Source organism: Alexandromys fortis, unplaced genomic scaffold (assembly GCF_014885135.2).
Source record: "Alexandromys fortis isolate MF-2015 unplaced genomic scaffold, M_Fortis_MF-2015_v1.1 scaffold_2_1_26212458, whole genome shotgun sequence".
In the NCBI taxonomy this organism is placed as follows: Eukaryota; Metazoa; Chordata; class Mammalia; order Rodentia; family Cricetidae; genus Alexandromys; species Alexandromys fortis.
The window spans coordinates 16,400,151-16,421,637 of NW_026067930.1; the positions used below are offsets into that span (position 1 = coordinate 16,400,151).

General features: G+C 48.5%; 1 protein-coding gene across 1 annotated transcript in view; it reads right to left on the bottom strand.

The window, feature by feature from the left end:
- The window catches only part of Zhx2 (zinc fingers and homeoboxes 2), a 131,993-nt gene that overhangs the window by 48,714 nt on the left and 61,792 nt on the right, over positions 1 to 21,487 (bottom strand). Inside the window, exon 2 of the mRNA XM_050145241.1 lies at positions 15,640 to 15,713. The gene's annotated coding sequence lies outside the window, so the exon portion shown is untranslated. The remainder of the gene's footprint in view (positions 1 to 15,639; positions 15,714 to 21,487) is intronic.

Genomic DNA, 21,487 nt, shown 5'->3' on the forward strand with positions numbered 1-21,487 from the left:
GAAAACTTGGTCAACACTTAAAGAGTACATACTGCTCTTGTAGAGGACCCAAAATAAAAGAGGATATTATCACTGCTCTTGGTTACCTACTTAACTTGACGGCAAGTCCTTCTTGCTAAAGACACTACACACTTTGGTCACAGGACATGGAGAAAACAAGTTGGTAATGAGTAAGAATCTTTGCTGATAGCTTTTCTAGTACTGGAAGGTGTCATGGAGGCTGTTGGGGGAAAGAGGCCATTCATCTGTGAACTTTGTGAACTATAGTACAAGGCTATTGGTGCAATAGCAGCACAAACGTTATAGGATTAACAAAACGCTTTCTGATTGGATTTAAAATCCATTCCACAAGAGGGAAGAAAGTCATGTTTGGTACAATAAATCTGGCCAAGAATCCATGGTTGGGGAACTCGCAGGCCCCAGGGGTGAACCTAATATTATTATTTTACTAAATAGAGATCTCAAACTGCCTTCTAGATTTGTATCTCTACCTCTATAGATTAGTGAAGCCCTTCTCAGAGACCTTTCTTTGAGCAGCAGATGGCTGTTAACGTGGAAATTCATCGCTGACCAAAGTGCAGAGGCTAAAATTGTCCACAAACTGCTCAGTCACAAATAATACATCTATATCACCTCACCAGACCCTGCAAAACTCAAGGGACCATCACTAAAGAGGGAGGTGGGGAGACTGTAATACTCAGAGGTCAGGGTAGACTGGACCAAAACAGGATCTTCTGCTTGTTGACAGGGTTGTTGCCCCATGAACGCTCAGCCATTGTGGTGGCTCACACAAGATCTATATGAGATTAAGTCAGTCAGCATTCTAGTATGGAGTGGGGAGAAACTCATGAGCCTTCACTCCAAAGTGGAGAGCTATCGACAGTTGATGGCTTCTGGGGGAGGAAGAGTCGGTTTTCTTTAAGAGTGTGGCCCTTGGTAGATGGTCCCACAATATGAGGGACCTTGAGTGTCTTGGCAACACCAACTGGAACCTGTGTGCTACATCTATAAAAGAGAGAGTACATCTAAAAAAGAGAGAAGTTAGGGGCCGATAGGGAAGTAGGGTATGGATTCTGGGAGGAGTGGGGTGGTAGATATGATCAAAATACATTGTATGAAATATTCAAAGAATTAATGAATATATTCTGTTAAAATGTTAAGGCAGAAAAATCATAACTGTTCTCTAATGAACAAATAAATGAATTAATGTTTTTTAAAAAGTCATAGCCAGGGGCCATAGTAAGGTTCTAGAGGGACCAGTCTGATTTAGGACATTGGGTCTAGCCTGGCAGGTAGTCTTGCTTTTCTTTCTGAATCTTCCACCTTTGAGGGGCATCCCAGCCCCAGCAGGGTATATTTCCCACCTCTGACCCTGCCATGGCCCTCCTGTCAGTAGAAAGGGTCTCCTGGAGACAGAGTGGCCAGCTGTGCTATTACCATATTGTAGTGATCCTAATAAATTGCAGGCTGATGAATCACTGATTACAGAAGAGAAAAAAAAAATCTATGAGTAAGTTGATTGAAAGTCTTAATAAAGTTCATTCCGCGGGAAGGATTCTGGCTTGGCTATGGATATCAGAATCCAAAGGGAGATTTTTAAAAGATGGTTTTGACAGCCAAATTGCAGAATGTCCCTCTTTTCTAGTCTTATCTCAGCCAGGGCATAATCACACCGTATCTGGGCTGCTTGGTTCCTCCACTGTGGGTACCACTGAGGGCAGGGCGAGCATCCATCTGGGCTGTTGGCTGTTGTGTCTAAGGGAGCATCCACCGCTAGGGTGAGTGGTCAGGTCTACATATGGGACAGGGAGTCCAGGCATTAGTGAAAAAGAAAAGACGGCAGAGCAGGGCGCTGCAGGGTGAGAGCGCACAGATTTGTTTATGTATTCCAACTGTAAAAGAGCTTACAGAAATCGATCGCTTAAACTTGAGCTATACGAAGCCAATTATATTGGAAACGATCCCAGCAGTCATCCCTCTTCCTGCACTACGCAGCCCCAGCTCCTGCAGTTTTTCTGGACAGAGGCCAGCTCCCCGCAAGCGGGCATCACCCCGCTCGGGTCCCTTCCTCAGAGAGCCTTTCGCCACTGGTAGACGTGTCACCTAATTTAATTGCAAATGCCCTTGATGAGATCACACCTCCCCTGTGATAGAATCAGGCCCTTCAGTCTGCCGCCACCTGTGTGCCCCCTGCAAAGAGAGGGAGAGAGCTAGAGGGAAAATCCACATCTACAGTAATTGCAGTTTAATACAGTTCACCGGAGAGGACCCTGGAGACAAGGGTGAGGGGGAATCAATCGTGGTGATGGAAAAACAATATGAGAATTAAAAGAGGCTATAGCTGAGAATTCTGAAATGGACAGAAAAAAAATATCGGGGTGAATTTCCCGTCTCCAGGTCAAGGTTGTTCCTGATTCTATGCAGTTGCAGGTCAAACTCTCCCGAGAAGTTGCTCTTTGTGAGGCTTTGTACCAGACAGAAGGGAACAGAAGCTACCATGGCAAGAGCCGTGTCCTGGCCTGGGCATCGGTGTGAGCAGGTGGAGGGTGGGACAAGATGCTAAGAGGATGAAAAGGTAAGACAGGGTTGGTGAAGCCACTAAAAGCAGAGGTGGGCAGAGGAGAGCACTGGTCAACCCAGGCCTTCACTGAACACTGTCCTATGATGAGCCCTGACAGGCATGCATGGCAAGATGGGGACACCCACAGGAAGTGACTCAGCCACACAGGGCCTCAGGCCAGCTGGGAAGTGTCCCTCAGCCCAAGGCCCAATCGAGTGGCTCAAGATAGCCCAATGGTGCCTATCTCCTACCTTCTAGAACCTCCTTTTTCTCTGTCTCTTTCATTCATTCTAACACACACACACACACATGCACACACTCTGTATAAGTACACAGCTCAATTGCATTTTTTCAATTTTACTTCATTTTTCCTTCTGTCTACTCATACCCACCAATCAGTACTCCATTTCTTTCTCTGTTACACAAGCATTCACACATTGATTTCCATTCATATTCTCTGTATGTGTATCTCTCTCTCACACACACAGACACACACCATACACACACACACACACACAAACACACCCACACCCACACTAGTAGAGCATAGTGTCAGGTACACTAGTCCAACAATTGCTCTGGCTCAAATCCCTCCTGTGATGCTGTCTGACTCCGGTCATGTGACTTCTCCGTTCTGAGTCTCCATTTCCTTGTCCTAGAGCAGCAGTGGAGACTTCATGCAGAAGGCTCTGAAATTTGACTGCTTGGGCCTGAGTAAATACTATTTAGGAGGGTCAATTCCCTCCTCCTTTTGGCATATTCTGCCCAGTAATAAAGACAGAATCAACAATCCATTAATGTGCTTGCTCCTTTAGAATTATGCAACAACCTCCAATATTACGATGATCATAACAATAATCTCAATTCTATTTATCATATTTAAAGTGGTACTTATTTAATTTTTGGGCAGAATCTCAGGTAGCCTTGGCTAGCCTCGAACTCCCTATGTAGCCACGGTTGGCGTTGGGTATCCTTGATCGTGATGCTTCCACCTCGCAAACACTGGGACTTTAGGTTGCGTTAGCACGCCAGGCTCTGAGCATTTTCAGTAGACTGATATTCAGAGCAGTTCGGGTTTACAGTGGAGGAGGACAGAAAGCACAGAAGGACTAAGAAGCTCTTTCACTTCGCCCAGCATATTAATTACAGCCGGGGAACCAGTAGTGACAGACTGCTGTTAACAGACACCCGTGGCTTTGCCAGAGTTCCTCTTACGCTGATTATCCTCTTGGGTTTGGGCAAAAGCACAGCCGTTGTATCTGCTACAGTGTCATACAGAATAGCTCCACTGCCCTAAAACCCCATCTTCTACCCTTTCCATCCCTTCCCCCCGTTTCTGACCTTCTTCCTTCATAGTTTTGCTCGGACCAGAATATTATGTAGTAGGAATTATCCAGTGTGAAGAATTTTTTTAGTTATTTATTAAGTTGTTTAAATTATTTCTTTTAGACCATAATATAACTACACCATTGCACCCTTGTGCAGCCTTTAAGATTGGCTCCTCCAGCAAGCACTATGCACTTAGGGCTAACCTGGGTCACGTGACTTGACAGCTGTGCTGTCAAATCTTCACTGCCAGTGACTGAGCTGCAGTCACTGGGAAGCTGACTTCTTGTGTGTCTATGAGGGATGAACCCATCCTGAATGTGGGGAGCACCATCACATGCTCAGGCGTCCCCTGATGATGCAGTCTGCTTATCATATTTAGAACCTTTAAAAAAAACATTGTGTGTGTGTGTGTGCGCGCGCGCGAGCACGCGTGTGTGTGTGTGTGCATGTGTGTGCTCATGTGTCATCATTTTCAATTCAGGGCTTCTTTACCTTACCAGAATTGCCATCAGGGGTTAGAAAACCCTTCATTGATGAGGGCTGTGTGTGCTGGATAGGTTTTGCAGAGCTTGCTAATAGCATCCCATGACAAACCAAAATATCTCCCGCCATCGACAGCTGGTCCCTGGGGAGGAGGCTACTTCCTCCTCTTCTAGCTGCCGAGAATCAGTGTTTCAAATGTTTTATGGTTGTAGGTTTCATGAGGACTTCCAACACCACCCAACACCTCTCGTCTTTGTAGGATGCTGTCCCTGTGCAGTCCGGCCTCTGAGGGCTTCTTCTAGAGATGATGGACTTGACCTGTTGGTGAACTGAAGCTTTCAGTAGCTTGCCAAAGATCATCCTGAAAACAGGGTCAAGCCAATCCCCTGACCACAGTCCAGGGACTTTCCTTGGAGCAAGAAAGGTCCCACAGCAAAGTCAAGACAGGCTACTACCTGTTTTTCATCTTTTCCCCCTAGACCCACCAGTAGCACCTGGTGTTTCTTCCTCTATAACGACTCTGACTGATCCTACTCTTCGGATCCTAGCCCAGTTACCACCGCCCTTTTCAGGTCTCCTGCTTTCACACAAGCTTACCAACAGTTCCGTTTTACTTTGTTCCAGAGTGATGTTAAAAAAAAAAAAAAGTCAGGCAGGCACTGTGATGAGAGCTGAGTGGGTAAAGAATTTGCTGAGCCAATACGGGAACCTAAGTTTGAACTCCCAGAACCCACGTAAAGCCAGCCCAGGTAGCGTGCATCTGTAACGTTAGCATTATATGGGGAGATGGGAGACAAACTAGAAGAATCCTCAGAAGCTCATGGACCATCCAGCCTGATGCATGCAGCCATGAGCAAGACTGAGCTCCTGTCTCAAACAATGTGCAAAGGAGAGACCAACACCCACGGTTGCCCTACAAATTTCTCATGTGTGCCATGGCATGTGTGTGCCTGCGCTCTCGCAAGTGCACACAGGCGCAACATACACATACAACAACAACAAAACAATAAAGATATGTCACAGGCCATGTCTCTCTGGTGCCAGTGGCTTCCCATGTATGCGGTATGCAGGTGAATTCTGCACGTCACGCCCACTTTGCTCACGGCCCTTGTTTCTGCCTTCTGAAGGGGTGTCTATAAATGGAGATCTAAAGACCCAGAGACCGGACGTACAAAGCTCAGGACAGGTGGGTCAGGACCTAGTGCAGATGGTACCTATATCCATACCTCTATCCATACTATATCCCTCTTACACTCTTTGGTCTCCACGCCACTAGTTTTCTGCACCGGGCGACCCTGGCCAATAGGACTCCTGTGGTATGGGATTTGCTTCATTTTTCTTTGTTTGGGTTCCCCTGACCAGAGCCTCAGACCCTGGCTCCTCTAGGGCTGCCATTGCAAAGGAGAGGCATTGCCGGCAGGAGGAACTAAGACCCATTGCAAGATAGGAGAGAGGAGAGCTTACTGTCTCCACGTCCAGTGACAATTTCAGAGACGTAAAACAGTCAGTTCTGCTGTGATGCTCGAAACCAAAACACTGTTCCAACGCGCGACGCATTAAAGGATACTTATGCATTATGTGAGTTTAGCTTTTGCTTGTGCCCGGCTTCGGCAGGGAGAAACAGTAGGAGAATGCAGAGAAAGCTGTCCAGCTGAACGGAGATACACAGGAAATACACAAAACTGACCGTGAGTCCTTAGAATGTCTCCTTCCTTTTTTTTTTTTTTTGTGCACAGGATACTATGATGTCATTACTTCCTGTGACTGGTCACATGGGGAAGGCGGTTATCTCAGAGGCACGTTACAATAATAACCCCAGACCTATGCCAGCTTCCTCAGTTTACCTGATGGGTTTACAGTCACACGATTCATAGCTGGCACTGTGACTCTGGTCCCATTTCACTGTCTTTATACCACTCTACAGTCTGTAGTGCCACTCTTCCCCCGGTTCCGCAAAGTAAGACCCCATACCCCTGGCCCTATTTGTCTATTTCTAAGCCGCGGGTGACCTGTGAAACCAGGCTGGGTTTCCCGTTCACAGCACTCTGTCCTTAACCACATCTTTCCCACAGCCCTGTGTCTTTTCATGTGCAGTTCTGTGGCATGGTGCCCTGGGGGGACAGATGCCCTGCATTATTGTGTAATCAGCTATGCTCTGCACGGCCACTCCAAAGACCCCACGTGTCATGGTAACTAGGGGAGTTTCCGCACGGACTGACGGGGTGGCTGAATACTTATCCATCATGCAAAGTCAGGAGCTTTGTCTCAACCTCAACCTCTTTTTTTTTTTTTTTTTTTTTTTTTTTTTTTTTTTTTGAGGGAACCTAGGCAGGGATAATGGATCCACATGCGGTCGGCAGTTAAGTACATAATTCTGCCAAAGCCCCAGGCTAGGTGCAGCTGAGGAACAGGGAGAAGCAGCGGGCTGACGTCTAGGAGAAGGGAAATGTCTGGAAATGAGGTTGGAGAGGAAGGGAGGAGAGACCTTGCCAGGCTTGGGAAGATGTTTGGAAGTCAATCTGCATAGTGCAGAGGTATAGATAGTTACAGATTCTGGGAAGAATGGGATTTGTTATTTGTTCGTTGGTGTCTTGAGACAGGATTTTACTCTGTGGTTCAGCTGGCCTGGAACTTGCCCAGGCTGGCCTCAAGCTCATGATGGTCCTCTTGCCTTGCTCTGGGACCCTGGGACAGGTACAGCCCATCATATCTGGCTTTGGTTTGTATTTTAAGAGCTATCTGTTCCATTTGGGATGGCACCTAGCGTAAAGAAGGAAGCTCCTGCCCTCCCAAAGCCAAAACTAAAGCGAAGACCTTAAAAGCCAAGAAGGCACTGCTGGGAGGCGTCCACAGCCATAAAAAGATCAGCATCTCACCCACTTTCCAGCAGCCCAAGACCCTGTGGCTCTGAAGGCGGCCTAAATGCCCCTGAAAGAGCGTGCCCAGGAGGAACAAGCTTGACCACCAGGCCATCATCAAATTCCCCCTGATCACCGGATCAGCCATGAAGAAGACGACAACAGCACACTGTGTTCACTGTGGACGTCAAGGCCAACAAGCGCCAGATCAAACAGGCTGTGAAGAAACTCTACTACACTGGGACCCACAAAAGGCCCAACGGAGAGAAGAAGGCCTGTGTTCGGTTGGCTTCTGATTATGACGCTCTAGATGTTGCCAACAAAATTGGGGTCATCCAAACTGAGTTCAGCTGGCTAATTCTAAATATATACTTTTTCACCATAAAGAAAAGAATTATCTGTTCATTTGTATGAGGAGACCCTTTCCAGTGCCCTGAGTGAGAATGTCCCCCATAGGCTCAGATGTTTAACACTTGATCTCCAGTTGGTGGCACCACTGAGGCAGGCTCGGTAGAAGCAATGGCTTTATTGAAGGAAGCATGCCACTAGAGAGGGGCTTTGAGAGTCCAAAGATCCCATGCCACTCCCAGGTCACTTTCTCTCCTTCACGCTTGCAGATGAGAGTGTGAACTTTCAGCTTTATGTCCCAGCCACCCCGTCTATAGCTTGCTGCCATGTTTCCCATCATGGACTCTAACCCTCTGGGGCTCTAAGTCCCAATAAACCCTTCCTTTTATACATTGTCTTGGTCATGGTGTTTACTTACAGCACCAGGGAAGTAACGAATATATCCCTTATGTCCAGATGGGAGATGGAAGTTTCCTTGGACAGAAGCAGGGATTATAAAATGATGACATAACCGTTAACAGTGGGAAGGAAGAAGACCGTCGAGGGATCTAAGCACAAATTTGGCACGTTTCATTAATACCAATTTCTGGGCCAGGTCATTATTCATTATGGAAAGAAAGAAAGAAAAAAAAACTTTCAAAAGGAACTGAAGATTCTTGGGAGGCAAAGGATCATGGACACAATGATCTCAGTGTTTGCAGAAGCATACAGCTTTTGCTCTGTGTGCGCATGTGTGCAGGCTCACGCAGAATGGTGTGAGGGAAGGCTATTGTTTCCAACTCACCCTTTAAGGGAACAATAGCCGCAACATGAAAGACCACAGTGCAAAGCTTGTGTCTGAAGCAAGGCCAGAGATAAACGAAATGAATCACGTGGGGGAAGAGGCTGCCTCAGGGTCAGATAAGGCCCAGATAATGGAGAAGGTGGATTCAAAACCACTACAATCAGAACTTCTAGTTAAGAGTTAGGGACTCTACTTAAAGCAGCCCTCTGTTTCAAGTGGGACATGGGAACTGGGAATGAGATTGATTTGAGTTAATTAAATCTAGGGCTTAATGAAGTGTTTGTTCTTGGATACACACCGCATCCTCCTTGCACGGCTAATGTAGGTCTGGATGCATAGCATGGTTACATTTACAAGCTTAAGGTTGTGAGGAGGCGGGGGTGTCCGTCGGATCTACGAATGCAAAGACTTTGTAAATAGGGACAATTATTATGGAGTGGCAGATGAGTGACTTAGGGTGGGATAGAGCTCCTTCTCAGGAGAGTCAGGGTGGGGACAGCTCATTTCTGGTCCCCACCCTGCCTCTCACCAGCAGAGTGACCTTGGACAAGTGACCCATCCCAAAGGACTCCTCATCTCGTCACCTGACACACTTAGGGTGGGTCCACCCCATGCCACAGGTGATATTTGTCAAACTGTTTTATTTCTTTTTGTGCCTTAACACACGGCAGCAATGCCAGGCAGGTGCTCTCTCCCAGGTTTGCCGAGGTTTGCCGAGGTGCCGCTGTGAGAGCTTGATGTGCATTACCTCACCGAATCCTCCCAGAGCTCTCAGAAGTAAGCATGGTCACCCTGCTCTTCAGAGGAGCAGAGGGACAGAAAGCGAGCAACTAAGTGCTTAGGCCACAGGGACTGGCAAGATACAGAGATACAGAAGGCTACCTGGTTCTCATCAGTTAGTGTCAACTTTCACTTTTGCCCCCTCGAGGGATGGGTTACCAAAACCTAACTGCTCTGGCCTCAGGCTGCAATGCTGAGGTGCTTAAAGGGTTTCATGGATGGGCAAGCTGTGCTAAGAGTGGCGGCTGCTTACTCCGGTCTAGCTCCTTTCAGTCCTTTAACCCAGGTTCACTCCTGCATAAGAAGGACCTCGGTCATGTTAGCCACTGGGTATCAATATCCAGTGTCGGGACTTAGAGGAAGCCACAGCTCTGGGTGACTTAACTTGTCACTGTGACCCAATTCTTGGCAAAGCGCAACTAGAGGAAGGAAGGGTTGACTTTGGCTCTGAGTTTGAGGGGTTGTTTGAGGGGGCAGTGTCCATCATGGTAGGGGAGGCGTGGAGAATGTGACACCACTGGTCACAAGGAGTCTGCTTTCCAACTGAAAGCAGAGATGCGTGGATGCTGGTGTCAGCCCACTTTCTCCGTTTTCTTCAAACTGGGACTGTATGTAGCCCATGGAGAATGGTGCTGCCCACATTCAAGGCGGGTCTTTCCTTTTCAGGTGAATCTCTCTAGGAATGCCCTCCCTGACATCCCCAGCACTGTGTCTCCCAGGTGATTTCAAAAGCTGACAATGAAGACTAACCATCACCTGAGTCACTCAGGTTATCTCTCCCATCTCGATAGTTTCTTGGAGGCCCTCAGGATTTACCAGTTTAAATCCCCGCAGTCTTCAGATCAAACTACAGATGGCACTGGGTTTGCATGATTCCGGGGCTGTGGCCTGCTTGCTGCCTACAGCTTGGCTTCCACAAGTCATGTTCTCCCTCAGGGGCAGCTGGATCTCTAGTTTCAAAGGGACAATAGCAACTATATTCTAGTTCTGTTTCTGGGCTTCTTCCTACTGAGCAGAAGTGGGAGAGTATAGCAGCTTTGGACCAGCCAGCCAGCCAGCTTGTGTCCACACCCCAGCCCTGCCATGGTGGGACATCTGGAAGCCACACACTGTCCTGGGCCTAGCCCACCCCCCTTTGAAAGCACAGTGACCACACTATGGTTGGGCAATAGCTTAGTCATTACACCTCTCTGTGTCTGCTGGGTGACACAGCCCAGTGGGGCCCTTTCACTGGGACTCTTTCGTGATTGGCTCTGGGGGAGTGGATGCAGATTAGTGATAGTAACTGAGGCACCTTCCCTTCATCCTGTCACTACCATGAGGTCACACTCTGGTAAGCCTTTGCAGGGTGACTTACTTATACAGTTTTGTCTCCTGTCATTCCAGCTGAGGTCACCCTAGGTCAAACAGCAGATAGTCAGCGGTCAATGACAAGGACAGCCAAGATCTCAACCCCCTAAACTGACCTCAAATACGGAAGCCATCTCATTCTAGAGAGGCCATCGATTGTACCCTTCAGATCTGGGAGCTGACCGAGCATGTCCTACTGCCTGCCAATGAGGCTTATGGGGTTGTTTGTTACAAAGCACTACCACGGGAATAAATAACCAAAATGGCCAGAGAAGGGATTTTAAAAACTGGAGCATGCTATAACTGTATGGCTTCACCCGTGTTTTATTGCACAAGTTGGACTTTCCTTTCTTTGCTTGTCTCTTTGCTCTGGAAAGCCACTGGAAGGAGCTGTTATTTTACACACACACACACACACACACGGGGGGGGGGGGGAGAGAGAGAGAGAGGCTCACCCTATACAGACATTCTTGTGGTGTTCCACTCAATAGAATCCTGAGAGTAGAGAACAGAAAACTACAAGTTTTATACCCTCCCTCTGTCGCCATCTTCCTCTCCCAATCCATTTATTTTAATAAAAATCCAATGACTACTCTAAATAAGCAAGTCATATCTGTTTGAGACGAGCTTCCTGCTGGTGCCAAGAATCTGCCTCTTCAACAGTCGAGGCAGACCATGCTTCCTCCTTCAGATGCGGCCCATATCTGCTGCCGCAGGCTGCTCTTTGCAGCGGCTCCTCCATGCTTGAGCCCCACCATGTCTGCACACAGCATGGCTTCCACGCTATCTACGGCCACTTACCTAGCCAGTTGTTAAGGCCGCATCTACTGGCCTTGTGACTCCATGTCACCTCAGTTTCCCCATTTGCCAAGTGAGGACGATGATGATGATGACATAGTCTCACAGACTTGCCTGTGAAATTTTAGTGAGGTCATTGTACGACTCCAACTCAGCCTTGGGGTTGGAGTAGAGTAAGCATTCAGTACATGTTAGTTCCTGTAATTGCATACTTGGGAACATGGAAAAGGAAGCCCTATTTAGTGTGTATTTCCTGCTTGGTATCTCCCACTGTTTTAAACACTCTTTTTTTTTATTTCTAGGTCTTCTCAGGTATTTATGGCATTTTGGACCTCACGGCAACTCTTAATGAAGAACATGCTATATTCCCACTTGATGGGTGAGGAAACTGAGGCACAGAGAATTTAGAAAACCTACCCAAGAACATACATCTACGAGGCTATTACATTGTTCTCTCCGTTTCAGTTATTCATCCTCCCTCCTCATTGCGGATCTAGATCGCAACGAGAGCCTAGCACAGCGCACAGCTCCTGGCACACAGACGGACACGGTGATGGAGGTGGCCGGAGGGTGGTCTTGTCTCACTCAGCACACCCCTTTGAGGCAGGGGTCTGGATCGCCTAATCCCTGCACCTGCCGCTACCGAATCAATGGGCCGGACAGATGGTGCTTTGACGAGGAGGCAAAGGCTGGTTCTCAGCCTGGCGAGCCCACCCTGGGCTCTCTCTGCACATGCTGTCTTACAATACAGTTTGGACTCAAGATACAGGAAGCAGAAAGGCTCTCAGCAGCCTCAGCCGAGCTAGGAGGTGGGTCCGCGGTTCGGTGTAGAAAGCCGTATCTAATAATGCTATCATGCTACCCTGTCCTCGTGGAGCTGGTGTGACATCCCGCATTTGAAAAAAAAGCAACAACCTTCAATTGCTGTGCATAACCCGTGTCTGGCATCACAGTGGCTCCTGGCCCCAGAACACCCACATTTCCTGGTGACAAACAGCAAACAGGGAGCAGGGGGACTGATGGCTTTGTGCAAAGTTGTCCTCGTGGACCGCTCCAAGCCCTCTGTAGTGCAGTTGTTCTATCTGCCTGTCAGAGTGTAATTTTCATTAAATATTAAAGAGCTGTTTGCTAAAATAATGTCGTCATGGTAACAGAGTTGGGTGGGGGTGCTGGAACAGCCTAGTGCGGCCCAAATTGCAGAATATTAATCAAGTGTTTTGCACTCTGCAGTAAGCACCCCCTTGAGCTATCTGGTGACAATGACTCTGGAGGATCCAGGAACGTGGAGTTTGCAGCTCTCGGTGCCAAAGATGTGAGCTCTCATGAGGTCGTGGGGCTAAGTCGTGCTTGTTGGATGGATGGATGGACAGATGAACAAATGAATGAATGCCAAAACGCATTCTAGCTGTTTAGGTCAGCGCTGTTTCTGACAGATCTTCTGTTTTTCATTTGCCCTTTTACTGTGGAAAGGAGTTTTTGCCAAAATTGGCGGAAAAGAGCCAGGAAAGCAAATCAGGGGTTGGGGGACGGGGCTTCGTATGCCCATAGAGAGCTAATGGCAGCCACAGGGAGGCAAAGTAAAGAAGTTTGGAACTAGGCTGCGAGGGTCAAATCTTGGCACTGTGTACTGCCAAGAGTGACCTGCTCCCCCAAACCTGTATTCCCACATATGTCAGAGGATCACAGCTGTGCTGGCTCTACATCTGTGGACGGGCGAGAGATTCAAGACAATGCCCTTCAAATCCCGATATCCACTTTACCACTGCTGACCCACTACTGCCTCACAGCTCTGGCTGCAAGGGTCATCGAAGTCACCACTAAGGGACGATTTTTCGGTGCGTTCATAGTTGAGAGAACCCAGTGGGCCCTGAACATTGGTCAGGCTCTTTCTGAAGTCAGTATGTTCTTCTTGGAAGGGACCAGATGGCTGTCATGCACCATCGTCTGGTTTGGGAGGGCAACCACCAAAAAGGTTGTCCTCCAGGGTTGTGATGCTGATGGGTGGGGCGTCTAAGAGGTGTGGCCTAATGGGAGGTGATTAGGTCATCAGGAGTGCCACCCTTGGAAGAGATTAGTGTAGTTCTCTCAGGGCCTCTATGAGTTCTAGGGAGAGTAAGGTGAGAAAATAAGAATAAGCCTGATTCTCTCATCTCTGGCTTCCTGTCACACCGAATGTCTCTTCCACGCATGCTCTTGCCGTGGCGATACCATCCACCATGAGGCCAAACGGGTTAGACCGCTTGATCTTGGGCATTCAGTCTCTAAAACTGTGAACTAAATAATCCCCTTTTCTTTATACATTCCTCAGACTCAGATTTTCTGTTACAGCAACTGAAAATGGACCAATATACAATTTCTATAGAATAATAATCCTTTTTTTTGTTTTGCAGTGATTTTTTATATATATAAACCCACACATTTTTAGCTCACTTTCCACATACAGAGACACATCGCAGGCTGGCACCTGCCATAGCTCCTTAGCAGGAAACACAGGAAAAGAAGAAAGCTAAGTGAAAGGCTTCCACTTCCTTCCTTTACCCAAGATGCTAAGCAGAGGGGTATTGGACATGGAGCTTCACCAGGTTCCCTGGAGCCTGCGGCTGGCAACAGACTTTGGAGCAGGGTCAGACACAGGAAGGACCCCAGGAAGGAGACAGCAGCGATGATGTACACCCATCGACAGGCCCCTCACAGCATCTCTGCATTTGGAGAACTAACTCAGAGCAAGTAACTGCTTTCCCCTTTCGTCCTCTCCCCTTTCTGCCCACAGACAGGGTCCAGGACTCAGCTGAATACCCACTCTGCACACAACCGCTGTCAAACATTTGCTCTTCATCCAGGCCAGCAGTTTCCAAGACAGGAAAAGCGCCATCCCAGAGCCCCCTCTAAGACATGTGGTTCTTAACCTGTGAGTTTGGACCCCTTTCGGAGTCAAATGACCCTTCCACAGGGGTTGCCTAAGATCATCAGAAACATCATATATTTACATTACAATTTGTAGCAGTAATATATAAATTATAATGAGTTATGAGTTATAGTATATATAGTTATGAGGTAGCAACAAAATAATTTTGTGGTGGGGGTCACCAACATGAGGGACTGTATTAAAGGTCACAGCATTAGGAAGGTTGAGAACCACTGCTCTAGGGCCTAGGGAATGCTTCCCAGAACCACCCTGAGGACACAGCAGTTGGTCACTTGTACTCTCCTCTGCAACTTGGATCCCACTCCTGGTGAACATCCTCATTTGGGTCTAGAGCCCCAGTTCTCTCCTGTCCAGCAGGTAGGGGTTTGGTCACCTGAGCATATGGGATAAGTCTTGGCCCTGCTAAAAGACCCAAGCTTCTGGAAAAAGCCATCTCCATATCTCTGGTGTCTACCTCCTTGGGCCTTCCCACTTATGCCTCCTGTGGACTCTGGGAACTGGGCAGAGGGTGGTCCCTTTTTACATGGTTCCTAGGCCTTTTCTTCCACTCTGTGCAGTCAGGCTCCTGGACCAAATCCTCTGAGGGTGTGACTAACAGGGAGTTATACGGAAGTGCTATTGGGAGGGGGCGGCAGTTGAGACATCCTCCAGAAAACCCCCCATCATGCTTTGCATCCTGTCTGCCCATCACGCTCACCAGGTGTTCAGGATTCACAGGGACACATGAAGGCTGCACCACACCAGCTGGTGACATCAGGGCACAGGAGAGACCCAAGCTCATCTCACTCGGGAGCCTCTGTGATGGCTGCCGGAAGCAGAGGCATTGCTGTGTGCTTAAGTTGGTGACCTCCTCCAGGCTTCCTCAGACCTCCCTATATCCTGTCCCTCAAAGGTTCTAGGCCATCACAGGAGAGAAGGCCCAACCCTTCTCCACCACAGCCTGTTGCTTCAGTGTCTTCTGTGGACATTTGTCCAGCTTCTCCTTGAACTCTGCCACTGACAGGGAACCCACTATCGACCCGAGTTTTCCATGCATTTGCACGTATCTCTTTGGTCAGGGAGTTTTGCTTAGGCCAAGGCATCAACAGCGTCCCTCGGCCTCCCTGCTCCTTCCAAGTCAGGCAGTATGTACTCTGTTCTGACTTTTTTTTTTTTTCCCTAAACATAACTCTAAAAGTATGCCCTTGGCCTGCAAGTCTGAGTTGCTGTCATCTGTGCAGGGAGGGGCGAGCCAGTCACCTGCAGGCTCATGGCATCGAGGGAAGCCCTGGCAGGAAGCCAGCAGACTTTGAGAGGTTCACACCTGGCAGCTTGGCTCAGTGCTACGTCCAGGTGCCCGTGGATGGAAACACAGTTGCTGGGTCGCCTTTCCCGGGCAGCTCCTACCCTTTGTGTGACCACCGCCAAAGACAGCATCACTTACCAGTGTCTGCCCCGTGTTGCTTACATCCTGGGAGTCTTGCAGCCTGATGCCCGAAGCAGCCAGTGCACAGAGACCTGCGAAGAAGAGGATCTTGGTGTGAGAAGCAGGGCAGAGTCACTGGGCATCTAACTCTCTTTCCTAGCAGGCCTGAGCCACAGGAAAACTGGGATGGAGGTGGGATGATAAAAATGAGCCCATAATATAAGGACCCAGGTGTTCATCAAGGCAATTTTACAATCTCTAGACTTTGTGGCAATTCTGAGCCAGAGAAAGAAGAGTTTAAAAAAAAAAAAAAAGACCCCAAACCTGGGTGAGTCATCAGTCTGTGGCAAAGAAGAATTTTTAGGAGGGTGAAACCAAAGGCAGATTGCTTGGATGCGGAAGGGGATTTGGGCTTCTGTAGCCTCACCTAGAGTCTCCTTGAATCTCCCCTGCCTGCCACTAGCAGCGGGCTGTCCAGGGCCTCTTTTTGGTACCAACAAAGGGGGACGCTCAGTGCTCAGGCCTCAAGCGAAATAAAACAGAAGGCCCCAAAGCGTATTGAGAGATTCCTGCCAAACACACCCTGTGTGCTTTGAAAATTCCTCCGGAGAACTGGAGCTGGCAGAATAGGGCGTGTGCCCGGCTCTGCTGATGTTGTTCCCAACAGGGTGAGTTGCGGCCTGGGCCCCCTTGGGGCTCTGCAGTCAGCCAGTGGGGGTGCCTTATGAACATGTGTGGACTCTCTCCCCTGCACCCCATGTCTAGGCCCCTCAAAAGCCCGCTTGTTTTTTCCTGTTTCCTTATGAACTCTCAGGTGAATGGAAGTTTCTCTTTTCTCATAGGGACGACTTTTGACTGGGGTGAGGAGGATCACCTTCGTTACACTGTAGGCACTAATATCTACAAATGACTTCAATGTGTAGTTCACAGTGCTATTAAATATTGAACACATACTCATACACACATTCATACACACACACTATGTTTTATTGATGTCTATCTGGTATTGAGCATAGAATCAGGCACATACAGGTATCAAAAATGTTTACTGGCAAAGTAAAGTGGTGAACCTTTAACATCCTACGTTCAATTTGTGTGTGAGTGTGTGTGTGTGTGTGTGTGTGTGTGTGTGTGTAAATGCACCTGACGTGGGTGCTGGGAGTCAAGCTCTTCTGGAATAGCAGCAAGAGCTCTTCACAGTTAAGGCACCACTTCAGCTACGCCGAGTTCCTACCCTTAAGAAATAGTATAAGAGGGGAAAGGACAAGCAATTGGTTGTGAGAAAGTCCGAGCACATTGAGTAGTGGAAGGTGAGAACAGCCACCACACTCCTTTACTGTCTGGATAAAGGTCACTCCCCTGCCTCATGACCCCAAGGCCCCTGCTGTCCTCTCCCTGCCCTATCTTGTCACACTGTTCTGACTTACTGATGTCTTCGGGCTCCCTATGCCCTGGTGAGCACTGTGGCTGGGCTAGGTCACTCTCTCGAATGCTCTGCCTCCTTCCTACACCAGTTACTACCATCTCACCCTGAAGTCTGATAGAGGTATTACACAGACCTGCATACACACTCTGTCTGCACTTCTTATTATCGACAGTATTGTTATTGTTCAAAATTGAGCAGGCAACCACTTGAACACAGAGTAGCCCAGTGATTTGGCTGGGGTCCCACTGGCAGGGACTCTCAAGGCAGGAGAGGTTCACAGAATGAGTTCTGTGCTCTGGCTTATAAAGGAACACAGCTCCACACCTTCCTTCTAGAGAGACATTGGTTCTGACCAGTATGGTGGATGGCACAATGCTTGGAGACAGAAGGCGCTGGCCTCGAGTCCAGCGCTGCCGCTCTTGCACAGCCCCTTCGTCTTTGATGATCACTTCTTTCTGGTACCTCGGGGGCCACGTACACAGCCCACCTCCTCCTCCAGCGTGGGAGGGATGCTGGGTGGTGGTGACTGTGTATGAATGACCGAGCTCATTGGGAGACTCCAAATGAAAGACTGTAGTGCCCTCGGACCTCCAAATATGCACCGTTTCCTGCCTTCCTGCATCGACCCTATGGGGCAAAATGCTACTGAGAAAAAAACCATGCAGACGCAGTTTTCCTCACGTGGCTCCCCACTTTTGCCTTTGGACCTAGTCAAGCTGCTTGGCACTTTAAAGACAGGGGTACTTTAAAGGTTTGTAGAAGAGAGACACCCTCTGCTGAGGTAGCTGATTTCACGTTCATTCTGCAAACACGTTCCTTGGCAGTAAGAAATGCTGATCAGCTAAACGTGCTATTACACCCCGAGGCAAAAGTGTCATACAGAGAAGAATGGCACAGAGGAGAGAGCTCTGGGCTCTGTCTGCACCCAGCCCAGGTTAGAACTAGGAGCAGAAGGCTGGCGTCTAAGACGGCTTCTGTGGAGCCGCAGCTCGGCTATCACTCCACAAGCTGGAAGAGTGGACCTAAAAGGCCTGTTCCAGATGCTATCCCACGTCACTCACAGCACCAGCCCTCAATCCTGAAGAGCATCATCACTGAGAGTGCTGCCCACCAAGCCACAGCTCACGTTTTCTCTCTTCCCCACAACTCTGATGAAGAGCTGTTCACGTACTCATCTCATGGATGGCAAGCCAAGTCTGAGGGAGTTGGAGCTCAGGCCTGACTGAGTCATCCTTCCGCCTTCCTCAGTAACTGTCTCTTCGACCTTGATCCTGTGCCCAAAGTTCCTGAAATACTGGGTCATTCTCCCACCAGCATCTTCAACTCACATCTTTTAGAGGAGGGCTAAGTTGAGAATCACCCTGAGATTCATGGATGCAGCTTGACATCTTGACAATGGATGAGAACTGAATCATACCCTAGAACTCATTTGCATTTGTTTGAAAACATCTTGGGAGATAGATCAGCTGGTAAGATGCCTGCCATGCGAGCATCAGGACCTGAGCCCCTATGTAGAAAGCCACGGGCTAAGATGACCCTGTAGTTAAAGTTATTGTCTTGAAAGCAAGGGGACCAAAGCCGAGATCCCAGAACCCGAGTGGATGCTGGCTGCACGTGGAGGCTTGTCTGTGAAGCCTTAGAAGGTGGAGACAGGATTCTTGGGGTAATCAGTGTTCCAGCTATCGTACTGACCAGGAGACCCTGCCTCAGTGAATAAGATGAAAAGATGGATGACATCAACTTCAGGTCTACACACACACACATGTATACATATGAACCACATACATGGAACACACACACACATATATACACACATATCACATACATACACCTGAGAAAAAAGGCGGGGGGAAGCCATGCATAGTGGTGCCCATGCTTGTAATCCTAGCATTGGGGAACTGGAGACAGGAGAATTATTAATTGGGGCCCACTGCTCAGCCATCTTAGCTTAACCAGTGAGTCCCAGCAAGAGCACCTATCTTAAAAACAAAGCAAGGTGGTCATTGCCAGGCAGCCTATACCAGAGGCTGATTTCTGGCCTCTACAGACGTGTGCGAGCATTATGGATGCACACATGCATAAGTATACCCCTGCAAAAACATGAACCTATACACGTAGCCACAATGGAGAAGGGAGAAATTTCTCTTCAGAGCTGCCAAGTGCAGTCAACACTTGATACGCCCCACACCAGGGAGCGGTAAAACCATTTTGTCCCAGGCTGTTTCTCTGTTTTCTCACTATCTCTTTACAGGGGCACAGACTGCAGGCCAAGCTGTGGATCAGGTGAACCCTAGCTTCACCAGAACGGGGACAAAGCCATTACTGTGTTGATCTTAGCACAGTTCAGAGGGGCCAAGATTGCAAAGAGGGCACGTGAGGCCACCACAGATTGAGGTGAGTCCTGAGAGACATGCAGCAGACAGGGCATGAAAGTCCTGCCAAGGAAGGAGTGGGTGCCTCGTGTGGGAGAGACACGGTTGCCTCAGAGCGGGGGGGGGGGGGGTAATCAGTGTGGCACCTGAAAGCCTTAAGTGGAGAGAAGGGAGGTCACCCACGACGTGGATTCTGTGTCAGAGTCCAGGCTCAGGGTCTGTCAGAAGTGTCTCTTGATTAGAAAGCTGTCTTCTCTTTATCTAGGTGCCCCATAATTTGAGAAGCTCTGCCCAGAATTCTGAAATCTCCAGAACCACAGTGCTATTTGATTTATGTAGGAAAGAATTCTCCTGGCTCAAGCCTCCTTTTGTCTGGTCTGGGGCTTCTGGCTCCACTGTGGCCATTGGCAGGTGTGTGTGTGTGTGTGTGTGTGTGTGTGTGTGTGTGTGTGTGTGTGTAGGAATGGGTGGGGGCGTGAAAACACCCCTGATTACAGCTCTCCACACTGCTGGGAGACTGAGAAGCCATGCGGACCTTGAACCTTCACAGGAGACAAGAAAGTGAGCTGGAAACCCAAGCTCCTGGGGCGGGCAGTGGTTTCTTTCTTTAAACAAACAACTCCAACGGAGACAGCATCAACTGGGAAATGTTCCAGAATCTTCAAGAAGCAGGAGCCAAAGATGGGTGACAGAGGTAGATGGAGTGCAGGTCTCCAAGGTAGTCATGACATGCTAGGACTTGCAGGCATCCCCCCTGGGTATACCTGTCTCCCTCCTGGCTGTGGACCCTGATTTCTTTGGTCCACTGAGATGGTATGTTCCTGGCTAGAGACTGACAGATGGTGTCTTTTATTCAAGAGCTTTGTGGCTGGAGACAAGATGCTTTATTCTGTCATCTACAAAACTAAATAGGGTGGAGATGAAATTGTATTATAATTAGGTTTGTGATTCTAAGTGTTCTGCCCCCTCATAGCTACCGCTTTAACTTGGGGCACCTAATAAATGCTGACTCTGTTCCCTTTCTTCTGTACACCCCTTATTTTTGACCGCATTTAACAAAAATCTGGGCTTCCAGGGGCACGAGGTAAACCCACAGAAATCCGATTGTCCTACGAGCGAGCAAGAGTGGGTAGGAATAAGAGAAAAGCTGCTATCTGGGGTTTCCCCAACTGCTCTTTCTTTCCAAACCTTTATTAAATATCTTAAGTATTACTTGCCTTCAGGGTCAAAATAAAACTGCCAGAAGTTTTCACTTTACCCTCATAAATGATTCTTACTAAACTTATTTTGTAAAAATATATGTGTGCAAGAGCACAAAAATGCTGACTCATAGCTGGAGAAGCTCTCTCTCTCTCTCTCTCTCTCTCTCTCTCTCTCTCTCTCTCTCTCTCTCTCCTCTCTCTCCACATCCAAATTTGCTCAGTCACATGAATTGAGTAAAGAGTGCTTAATGTAGCGGGGACCCCCCAAACTGGGGAGGAGTTAAACTGAAGTCTCAGGCTTCATTCACCCTTCTTCCCCCCTCCCCCAAGTTCCTGGCCTTGCTCTGGGCAGAGTTTAACCAGGGGCACACTGCACACTGGCCATCGCACACACATAGTAACTGTAGGGAATGCAGGGCCTGGGAAAGATTTGGCAGCAAGCCAGTGCCAAACTTGAACTTCAAGGCAGCACAGTATAGTTTTAAAAACGGAAATACAATTCTGTGTCGAGGACCACCCAAACTGAGCAGCTCCGCAGATGTTGTCGAGCATCTGCTGGCCACTCTGCCTGCATGGCTCCTTAACTCATCTCAGCTGCTCAGGCAGGTGCCACGAGGATCCCTAATTTACAAACGAGGACACCAACTTGCTCAGCTCTCACATTGTACAAGGGGTGGAGCTCACAGATGCTCTTACACACCCCGCCGTTTATTCTAAAAGGGCAGAACTCTTCCGCATAGGAGAAAGGTTTACTCCATAAATACCCCTCCAACGAACGCTTCAAGTAGAAACACCGTATTGGGTGTGGAAGGGAAGGCTGGTGGTGGATGTGGGAAGGGTGCGCAGCGGCAAAGGCAGGGGGTGGG